Source organism: Felis catus, chromosome A2 (assembly GCF_018350175.1).
Source record: "Felis catus isolate Fca126 chromosome A2, F.catus_Fca126_mat1.0, whole genome shotgun sequence".
Classification (NCBI taxonomy): Eukaryota; Metazoa; Chordata; class Mammalia; order Carnivora; family Felidae; genus Felis; species Felis catus.
Window position 1 is genome coordinate 45,560,154 of NC_058369.1, and position 11,404 is coordinate 45,571,557.

Here is an 11,404-nt window from a genome sequence, read left to right on the forward strand (position 1 = left end):
ATTTGGGATTTTTCTTGTTTCTTGAGATAGGCCTGGATTGCAATGTATTTTCCTCTCAGGACTGCCTTCGCTGTGTCCCAAAGCGTTTGGATTGTTGTATTTTCATTTTCGTTTGTTTCTATATATTTTTTTAATTTCTTCTCTAATTGCCTGGTTGACCCACTCATTCGTTAGTAGGGTGTTCTTTAACCTCCATGCTTTTGGAGGTTTTCCAGACTTTTTTTCTGTGGTTGATTTCAAGCTTCATAGCATTGTGGTCTGAAAGTATGCATGGTATAATTTCAATTCTTGTAAACTTATGAAGGGCTGTTTTGTGACCCAGTATATGATCTATCTTGGAGAATGTTCCATGTGCACTCGAGAAGAAAGTATATTCTGTTGCTTTGGGGTGTAGAGTTCTAAATATATCTGTCAAGTCCATCTGATCCAATGTCTCATTCAGGGCCCTTGTTTCTTTATTGACCGTGTGTCTAGATGATCTATCCATTTCTGTAAGTGGGGTGTTAAAGTCCCCTGCAATTACCACATTCTTATCAATAAGGTTGCTTATGTTTATGAGTAATTGTTTTATATATTTGGGGGCTCCGGTATTCGGCGCATAGACATTTATAATTGTTAGCTCTTCCTGATGGATAGACCCTGTAACTATTATATAATGTCCTTCTTCATCTCTTGTTACAGCCTTTAATTTAAAGTCTAGTTTGTCTGATATAAGTATGGCTACTCCAGCTTTCTTTTGGCTTCCAGTAGCATGATAAATAGTTCTCCATCCCCTCACTCTCAATCTAAAGGTGTCCTCAGGTCTAAAATGAGTCTCTTGTAGACAGCAAATAGATGGGTCTTGTTTTTTCATCCATTCTGATACCCTATGTCTTTTGGTTGGCGCATTTAATCCATTTACATTCAGTGTTATTATAGAAAGATACGGGTTTAGAGTCATTGTGATGTCTGTATGTTTTATGCTTGTGGTGATGTCTCTGGGACTTTGTCTCACAGGGTCCCCCTTAGGATCTCTTGTAGGGCTGGTTTAGTGGTGACAAATTCCTTCAGTTTTTGTTTGTTTGGGAAGACCTTTATCTCTCCTTCTATTCTAAATGACAGACTTGCTGGATAAAGGATTCTTGGCTGCACATTTCTTCTGTCTAGCACCCTGAAAATCTTGTGCCAATTCTTTCTGGCCTGCCAAGTTTCAAAAGAGAGATCAGTCACGAGTCTTATAGGTCTCCCTTTATATGTGAGGGCACGTTTACCTCTTGCTGCTTTCAGAATTTTCTCTTTATCCTTGTATTTTGCCAGTTTCACTATGATATGTCATGCAGAAGATCGATTCAAGTTACGTCTGAAGGGAGTTCTCTGTGCCTCTTGGATTTCAATGCCTTTTTCCTTCCCCAGTTCAGGGAAGTTCTCAGCTATGATTTCTTCAAGTACCCCTTCAGCACCTTTCCCTCTCTCTTCCTCCTCTGGGATACCAATTATGCGTATATTATTTCTTTTTAGTGTATCACTTAGTTCTCTAATTTTCCCCTCATACTCCTGGATTTTTTTTATCTCTCTTTTTCTCAGCTTCCTCTTTTTCCATAACTTTACCTTCTAGTTCACCTATTCTCTCCTCTGCCTCTTCAAGCCGAGCTGTGGTGGTTTCCATTTTGTTATGCATTTCGTTTAAAGCGTTTTTCAGCTCCTCGTGACTGTTCCTTAGTCCCTTGATCTCTGTAGCAAGAGATTCTCTGCTGTCCTGTATACTGTTTTCAAGCCCAGCGATTAATTTTATGACTATTATTCTAAATTCACTTTCTGTTATATTATTTAAATCCTTTTTGATCAGCTCATTAGCTGTTGTTATTTCCTGGAGATTCTTCTGAGGGGAATTCTTCCGCTTGGTCATTTTGGATAGTCTCTGGCGTGGTGAAGACCTGCAGGGCACTTCCCCTGTGCTGTGGTGTATAACTGGAGTTGGTGGGCGGGGCCGCAGTCAGACTTGATGTCTGCCCCCAGCCCACCGCTGGGGCCACAGTCAGACTGGTGTGTGCCTTCTCTTCCCCTCTCCTAGGGGCGGGATTCACTGTGGGGTGGTGTGGCCCGTCTGGGCTACTTGCACACTGCCAGGCTTGTGATGCTGGGGATCTGGCGTATTAGCTTGGGTGGGTAGGCAAGGTGCACAGGGGCAGGAGGGGCAGGCTTAGATCGCTTCTCCTTAGGTGATCCACTTCAGGAGGGGCCCTGTGGCAGCGGGAGGGAGTCAGATCCGCTGCCGGAGGTTTGGCTCTGCAGAAGCACAGAGTTGGGTGTTTGCGCGGAGCGAGCAAGTTCCCTGGCAGGAACTGGTTCTCTTTGGGATTTTGGCTGGGGGATGGGCGGGGGAGATGGCGCCGGTGAGCGCCTTTGTTCCCCACCAAACTGAGCTCTGTTGTCCGGGGGCTCAGCAGCTCTCCCTCCCTTTGTCCTCCAGCCTTCCCGCTTTCCGAGCAGAGCTGTTAACTTATGACCTCCCAGACGCTAAGTCGCGCTTGTTGTCGGAACACAGTCCGTCAGGCCCCTCCGCTTTTGCAAGCCAGACTCGGGGGCTCTGTTTGGCCGGCGAGCCGCCCCTCCGCCCCGGCTCCCTCCCGCCAGTCCGTGGAGCGCGCACTGCCTCGCACCGCCTCGCCGCCCTTCCTACCCTCTTCCGTGGGCCTCTCGTCTGCGTTTGGCTCCGGCGACTCCGTTCTGCTAATCCTCTGTTGGTTTTCTGGGTTATTTAGGCAGGTGTAGGTGGAATCTAAGTGATCAGCAGGACGTGCGGTGAGCCCAGTGTCCTCCTAAGCAGCCATCTTGCAAACCTCTCCTGAGAAGTCTTTTATCCTTAGCTACAGTAAGACTATCAGGTTTTCCTAGATTTGACTCATCATATATTTTCATGAAAAATGGGGCACCCAAAAGGTCGATAATATGTGATTATTAGAGTGATTTATTAAAAATATTATCTCCCGACAGCAGTATTTCTGATGGAAGTGATTTAAAAACCCTCGTTTGCTCAGGCTTTTCATTGTTCTTATGAATATAATATTATTTTGGTGTAAAGCAAGGCTGATAAATAGTAAATTATTACATTTTTAGCCATACATATTCATTAGGACTGGTTCTTGGACAATCAGTGCATCTTTCTTTATTATAGTTCATATTGTTTCCTTTCGGTCCTTTTTAGTACTTTTGCTAGAAGCAAAGCAACACAGTCATAATTCTGCAGGCTTTGTGTTTTCTCACTGCTGAAGCAATTGAATGTGCCTAACTTTGAAGGGAAAAAAATAAATGATGGGGAAAGAGCACACTGATGATAAATGTCTTACTGATTCAAGATGAAAATTGGAATAAATTATTGGTTTAATAACATGGCTCAAGAACTGCCAGCTTTCTGAAAATATTAACAAACTGACATACAATAGCCAGAGCGAGTGCTTCCTGCACTGGAAGGTATTTAAAGACTGTAGTCCCTTGAGGATAAACTAATTTGAATTTTTCTCAGAGTCTAATACATTTCAAGAAAAGATAACATTTAAGTATGACATTAAAAAGAGAGTCTTCAATTTATTAACAGTTGTCCACATCACTCATCATTACTACCATCATGTACAGATAAAAGACTTGCTTTCAATATGGGCTTAATATTTATTAAACACTATGGAGACCCAGATTTTATCCTGGTTTAGGCAAAAGGTAATAAAACAATTAGAAATGTATAATACATTCTCTCTTATCTGCTTCAATAAAAGGAATGGAGTATTCTGGTCAATCCACTAAGAGAGGTAATATTAAGATACCTGCAGAATCCTAGTAGATTTTTAATTTTTAAAAGAATTTGACTACATTAAAATTCCTACAGGACTAGAATGGCTGCTTTAGGACATTCTTTAAGATTTTATGGTACCTCAGAAACATTACATCACCAAAATGTAGATGAAGTCATTCTTTCACACACACATATTGACTGAGTGCTTGCTGGGTGTCAGGCTACATCTTAGGATACAAAGACATGTGAAACACAACCCCATCTGTAAAGAAGCTTTTAGTCTGAGAGGAGGAGACAGACATATAAATATTTACATCTAGTAACATGTAAAATATGGTGGCTTAATTTGGAATTCCCACAATGCAGACTCGTTACAAAGGCATGCATACATGCAGTTTATCTAAAAGGTGATCCTAGAATCACCAATGAGCAGGTTATTTTGCGAGCAACTGGGGCTCAATTCCACAGGGCCTTGGGAGGAACTGTGTACAGCATACCTCAGAATTGCCCTGGTAAGGGACGGGTAAGCTGAGTCTTCTGTCATGTTCTTCCTCACTGGTTGGAGGTTATCTCTGGAACCTCTGGGCTATCAGCTAGAAAACACCCTTAGAAAGAAAAGCAGAGAGATGCAAGCTCTTGAGGCAGGAAGCCACTGGCATGTGGGAGTAGCTTCCCATCACAGCTGCAGGTAGACTCTGAAGTAGCCTAGAGGATATGGGCTGCACTGCCAACAGCTCCTGCTACAGATGATGTTGTAGAAGCCTGTCATTGTAGAGGGTCCCCCAGAAGGGGAAATAAACCAGTTCTGCCTGGTAAGTCGGGGAAAACTTCAGAGGACAACAGATACTTGAGTAAGCGGTTTGTGGGCAAATACAAGGGAATTGCAAACAGCGAAATGCCAGAATACAGAGAGGTCAGAGAACATGGAGTCCGACCTATGCATTAGTTGTGATCAAGGTCACTGCCAAAATAAATATAAATGTGTTTTTGCTTAGGTAAATACAGGTTCCAATGGTGCCAGTTTTTGAAGCCAATGTAAATGTTTCAAACTATTAACCATCCAACAATTTCTTGTGAGAACTAAGGAAACACAACCTTGGCTTTGACTAAAAGATGTGAACGTGGCATTGGGAAGCTGGAAGCAGACAGACTGAAGACTGACTGCCTGCAGTTCTGCAGGTAAAGGGACTTCAGGAGAGAAAGTAAGTTCCAGAACAGGGGGGCAGGGTGAGACTTCAGTCTTACAGAAAATGGGGGCTGCATCAGGTTTCAAGGTAGCCCGAAGGAAGCAGATTAGGAAGAAGAGACTGTAAACACAGTTCTTGAAATCGTGGTCCAAAAAGGGATGGAAAGACAGAGCAGGATCCTACTGACTAGAACTGAAGCACCAAGTTAGAACAAAAATAGCAGCAAGAGGAAGGGGGTGGCAAGATGGGTTAAACTGGTGACGGACAGCACTTGTTGGGACGACCACCAGGTGCTGTTTGCAAGTGTTGAATCACTAAATGCTATGCCTGAAACTAATTTTACACTGTATGTTAACTAGCTGGAAGTTTAAATAAAAAAACTTGAAAGAAAAGAGTAGTAGCAAGAGTGATAGATCCAGAGCCCCTAAGCTATAAAATTACTATTTATTCATTTCCTCATCGACTAAGTCAGTACTTTGAGAACATTTGATCATAAAAATCATTTGTCAGGCTTGTTTTTAAATGCGCAGTTTCTCTGAGCTCTAACCTTACTAACCTTACTCTGCTCACATATCACACTTCCATAAATTTGGAATGAAGTCCAGGAATCAGCATTTTTAACAAGGGTCCCACGTGACTCAGACGCAGGTGGTCTGTGCACTGTGTAATAAGAAACACTGATTTAGGTAAGGCCGATTTCAGGGTCCGGGAAAGGAGTAATCTTCAAATGGCCCCAACAATGTGTAAAGTTGGGTGATCAATTCATGCCTATACAAATCTTCCTCAACTTATGATGAGGTTATGTGCTGATAAACCCATCATAAGTTGAAAATGCATTTAAAACACCTAACCTACCAAGCATCACAGTTTAGCCGAGGCTACCTGAAACATGGTGAGTGAGGAGCCCGTTTGCAATTCTCTTTCCCTCTCTCTACCCCTCCCCCACTCATGCCCTCACACACTCTCTCTCTCTCAAAAATAAATAAATAAACTTTAAAAAAGTAGTCAACATGTGTGACGCCCTCAGGACAATGTGTGCCACATAGTAATCACTCCATAAATGGAAGTTACTATGATTATTAAAACCTGATATTTAACTCCAAGTCATTTAGTTACTTGAATGAATAACACTCATCTTTCAGCTCTCAACATTCAAAGTCATTTTACACAAGGAAGCTTCTTTTCCTATCACTACAATACCTAGTGGAAAATTTTACCACTGCACTTCAGCCTGTCTCTGGTGTTGACGGAAGACAGGATGAATCAGCCCCACACAGGATGTTTATTAGTGCCCAGTCTGCTCGAACATCCAGTAAGCTTACAAGCACAGGGAGGAGGCTTGGAAACACTTCAAAGCCTGCCGACACTCAGATTGCTTCTGGTGGCGGGTGGATTAGTATTGGTGGTCTGTCCTTAACCACACACTTCACCTCCATATGTCTCAGCCCTCTTCACCTTTCCCTCTGACTGTGACAATGAGAATATTGAAATCAATAAGTTCACTCTCCTTGCTCCAAGTACTCAAGTGCTTTGAAATGAAAAATGGTTTAGGAGGAAGAAGCCAAGCAGAGGCGGGGGGTGGACACAGGTGGAAATTAGAACTGGCACTGTCTGCAGTCTAGAGGAAAAGGGAGAGAAGACAGGGGACTAGCAGGGAGAAGACTTGGGTCTCACTCCAGTTTTTCACTACTCAGTAGTGGGGACAGGAAATTTGAATCAAAGGACACTGCAATCCATCCTCTGTAAAATAAAGGCATTGGTCCAGATAAACAGCTATTAATCCTTCTAGTTCTAAATATTCTAAACACATTTTTATCATAAAATGTCAGACAGCTGGTTTTAGCTTTATGCATCACTTTCATCTGTGCCTCTCCCATTGTTACCATGTTATAATACATTCTTCTAACACCCATTCGCAATTTAAAACCATTCTGTACCTTTGTCTTCCTAGATTAGAAGTGCCTTAATGGCAGAGACTTTGTTTTAATCTCATTTTATTTCCAGTACTTAGAATCATGCCAGACATGTAAGGATGTTCCATAGGTATTTTTGGAACTGAACTGTTGCATTAACCTCCTAACTTGCATTAGTCAGGATCTTGGCTAGAAACAGATGGCCCATTCACACTGGGTAATTGAAGAGTGACTAGAGGCACTATTTACAAGGTCTAGGCAGAATTAGGATAAATTCACATGGGATCCTGGAGCATCCTGGGGCTACAATAACAAAGAATTACTACCCTCTTCTACCCCTGAAGGAGGTGAGGGGAGAGAGCTGTTACAGGAACCCTGACAAAGTAGCTAACTACGTATTGAGAAAGGGCTTCCTGGCAGGATATGGGACTTTATGTAGAAGGGCAGGAATTGGGGGATGCATACTCCATCCCAACCTCACCCTCCCTTGCCCTTTAAGCCTTCCAATATCCTGACAGTGACTTCATTGGCTGAACCTACACGGAGAAGCTGAGAGGATGGCAGAGTGTCCCTGCCATCCATCAAGGTCAGACTCCAGGGCACAGAGCAGGGTGAGCAAGGGTGAAGAGCAAATCCAGTGGGGTAAACAGACAACATCCAGCACACTATCTCCCTGCATCACTGCCTCCTCATTTCAAAGATATGCTGAATGGCACTAGCCTTTTAGGTAACTTCTTTACTCCACAAATATAAGGACATTTCTTCAGCAACTATACCTACATACATAGCAAATATACCTATGTACACATATTCACACATTGCTTAATAAGTGTTGTCTAGTTTCTAGTATAAGTTTTTTTTTTTCCACCACCAACAAGACTATAAGTTTCCCAGGGGCAAGGATGATGACTTCTACCTCTGGAGCCATCCCTAGTCCAAGCTTGCTATATTTATATCAGGCACCCAATATTTATAAATTGAATGGCCATCTTTAACCAAGTTTTCATATATCAAAGTAAACAGTTATCTCATGTTAATAGATTTCTAAATCTCCAGAAAGAGCCCAATAAAATACACAGTGTGGCTATTTGCCAAGTACAGTGTCTGTTAAGTGATGACCATGGTGGCAAGGTCTGAGTCTCATCTCCTTAGAAAAACTGGCTTTGGATTTCACTCCACAGTAGTTCCTAGAATTAGTTTATTCAACATGACTTTATTAATATTCATTAGAAGTAAAGTGCTGTACAAGGCACTGTGGGAAATCAAAGGTCAGTTTGACTTAGATTCTGTCCCAGAGAATTTGGAGTGCAGTGGAAGAGATAAAGCACTGATGTAACAAGGTGGAAAGAAGGAAAAGAAAACCCTCAGAAAAAAAGAAATGAAATGTTAGGAGAGTTCTCAGCAAGAGCAGTGATTTTGGAAGAATTTGGAATAGATATCTTTTGGGTGAGGTCTTGAACACAAGTTCTTTGCTCATGAAGAGATAGGAGAAACAATATGCTATATTCATAGGCCTCAAGGCTTTCAGGAAAAACATTCTGCTGGTTTTCCTGTGAGTTAAAAGAAAGTGTCTAATGGGCATACAATGGGGAAAACAATATGCCCAAATCAGATAAGGAGGGCCTTGAACAGAAGGCTGAATCTCAACCACATTTCTCTAGGCAGTAGGGAGCCATTGAAGGATTTTGAGCAGGTAATGAGAGCTTGAACTTCAAAGAAAAATAACAGCAAAAGACAATACTTTGAGAGTTCTCTGTTCCAAGCATTGCTTTTAACACTGCCCCCCAGGGGTGTAATCAAGGGTGAGGGTAGAAGGAGCAGTCAGTTCCAGGACTGATATTTAGAACTACAGGCATATGAGAATAAAAAACAACCAGACTTTTAGTTGGTTTCATTATTCTTTCCAAACTCTCCACAAACAATGCATCCCTCCCCTTCCTGTCTGCATGGAGGGCAAACCACTATACACTTATTAACTCATTTAATCTTCAAAACATCCCTGTGAGGTAGTACCTTTATAATTGCCAGAGAGGCACAGAGAGACAAGTGATTCTGTCAAGATAAGAAAGCTAGTAAATGGCAGAGCCAGGACTTAAAGGCTGGCTTTCTGGTCCATAAAACTATCCCAACTGGCTTGACAAGGAGGTGATAACTTCTTTTAAATAAGGGGTTATGCTAATTACATATAACTCCATGCAACCCCATGGCAAATAGGACCTTAAAGTGATTATTTTGTGATGATTCTAGGCCTAAAACATGATTAATTTTTCTATATACACCTAGAATCCTAAATATCTCTATCTTGATTTTAAGTTTGTTCTATTTTGAATCCCTATAGACATAAGCCAGGGTGTTTACTAAGAATCCAGGTGTATTTGACAGAAACAAAATAACTACAATTGTCTAATCAGGCATGTGGAGATAAGTGCTATGCCAGCTGCTATATAGGCAGGTCAGTGAGTTAACATTCCCAATAGTTAAGTGAAATCACATCTCGCATTCTGACTAGACGGGCTATTTGCAACATTCCTTTTCAAGTGGTCCAAGCCACTTGGTACAAGTGGTCCATTGTTCCAAATGGTCACTCTTAATATTTAACTCTTTGACTATTCTAAATGCGAAGGCCAAAAGGTCTTTGTCAGACGATGTTTCAAGCTTGATTAGGCGTTACCAGAAAATTTCATATTAGTATTTCTTATCCTAGTGTACTTATCTTGCACTTTGTATAAGAAGCCCTTAGAATGGGTGGATGCAGTAATCCCAGTGTTAACTATGGGATGCTTCCTGATTCTAGGTTTCTCATTGCCCATCTCTCTTTATGATGCCTTTTTCCCCCTAGCCTCACTTCTCCCCTTCTTGACCACCACCACCTCCTCCACTGTCACCTCCAATGCCACAGTGCCCAGTGGGACTGCTGGCACAGCTATGAAAGCTGGGACGTGCACGAGGCCCTCAGCCTGGATCAAACCCCTACAGATGAAAATAAAAATAGCAACTTCTATTATTACTACTACTAATAATAGCAATGACAACTGCTAATACCCATTTAGGCTTACCACTTCACATGCACAGTTTCATTTAAAGCTCAAACAACTCTAATCAGTAGAAACTCTTACTATCCCCATTTTCACATGAAAAAAAGAGACTCAAAGGGGTTCAGTGAAATAGGCAAGATCACACTATCCATAAATAGTAGTGTGTGAATTTGCTGGGAGGCCTATGTGACTTCAGAGTCCTTGCTCCTACCCCCTCTGCTACACAAAGTATTTCCCCTGCAGTGGTACAATCAGAGGAAATAAAACAACAAAGGAAAGACAGAAAGTCTGAAAAAAAAGGGAGCTGTCTGAAACAATTTCTGTAAGAAGCAAGAGTCCCAGGATAGTTGTCTCTTTCAGCGGGTGCAGTGGATAGGAAGGGGATTTCTTTCCTCTTGGGATAGAGTTGAATATTTGCAAAATTCTGTGCACCCCTGCTGGGTCCATCCCTAAGGCTGTGGGTAGCTGACACCATTACCAGTTTTCTCAACTAAAAAAAGAAATCTTAGAAAAATTAAATCACTTTCTCCAAAATATAAGAATCCCAGATCTCTGACCCTTCCTATTAAGACCTTGGTCTATTTATTTACTGCATAGAACTCTTCTGCCTTGCACTAGCAAAAGACAGTTTTTTTAATGAGATTTTACCCACAATATGTTATATGAAACTCTCCAAATTAAGCCCATTTTTTAAGGTAATTGAATGCTAAGTTTTTTTACTTATTTAAGAGCAATTCCATTCCACCCACCTTGCCTATTAGCATACAAGACAGTCACAAGCACACTATAAATGTAGGGTGCTTCACCTACTCCATTCTTCTCCTAGTCAATATATCTTTTTTAAGCAGAGAAAACGATTTTAAAAAACACCAAATTCTCTGGCAAGGCAAATGTCACATCTGAAGGTGCATTATAATGGTAAGCATGTCCTCAATCTAAAATGAACATGCTTAATATCCTCCTTGGTTTATCTCATTTAAATTTCATAATATAAGTATAGTCCCATCTGGATCCAAATAACGCAGTGTCCACAGAGCTCTTCCAACTGTACCATGCAGATGCTCATATGGCCTAGTGTAAGGGAAAAAGATAGAGAGGTAGGGGACTTGCTTACTCAGCAACAGCACCCATGCAATCATTTCTCTCCTAAATAAGCAAGATGTAGATAGACATTTTCACACATCATAATCCTGAATAATTCTTAGAGGCTGCTTGAATGTTGATTTGGGAATGCTTATTTGGAAATGGTTCTTTACCCAGCCAGGGCTCAGTAGGAGAAAGTGCTCTGATCAATTAGTGATGTCCCACATGGGTGCAGAAAGGAGGGGCAGTGGGATACAGTTTTAGTTTGGGAAAACATGCTGGGCAAAATGATGATGCAATCAACCTTGGTCAATTTTTGCTGATACTCAAGTTGAGTTTTCCATAAGGCCCTAGGTGCACTTGCATGTATACTTTCTGCCTAGGACTTTGAGTAATCAATGCAGTTTGCAATTTTTAAAA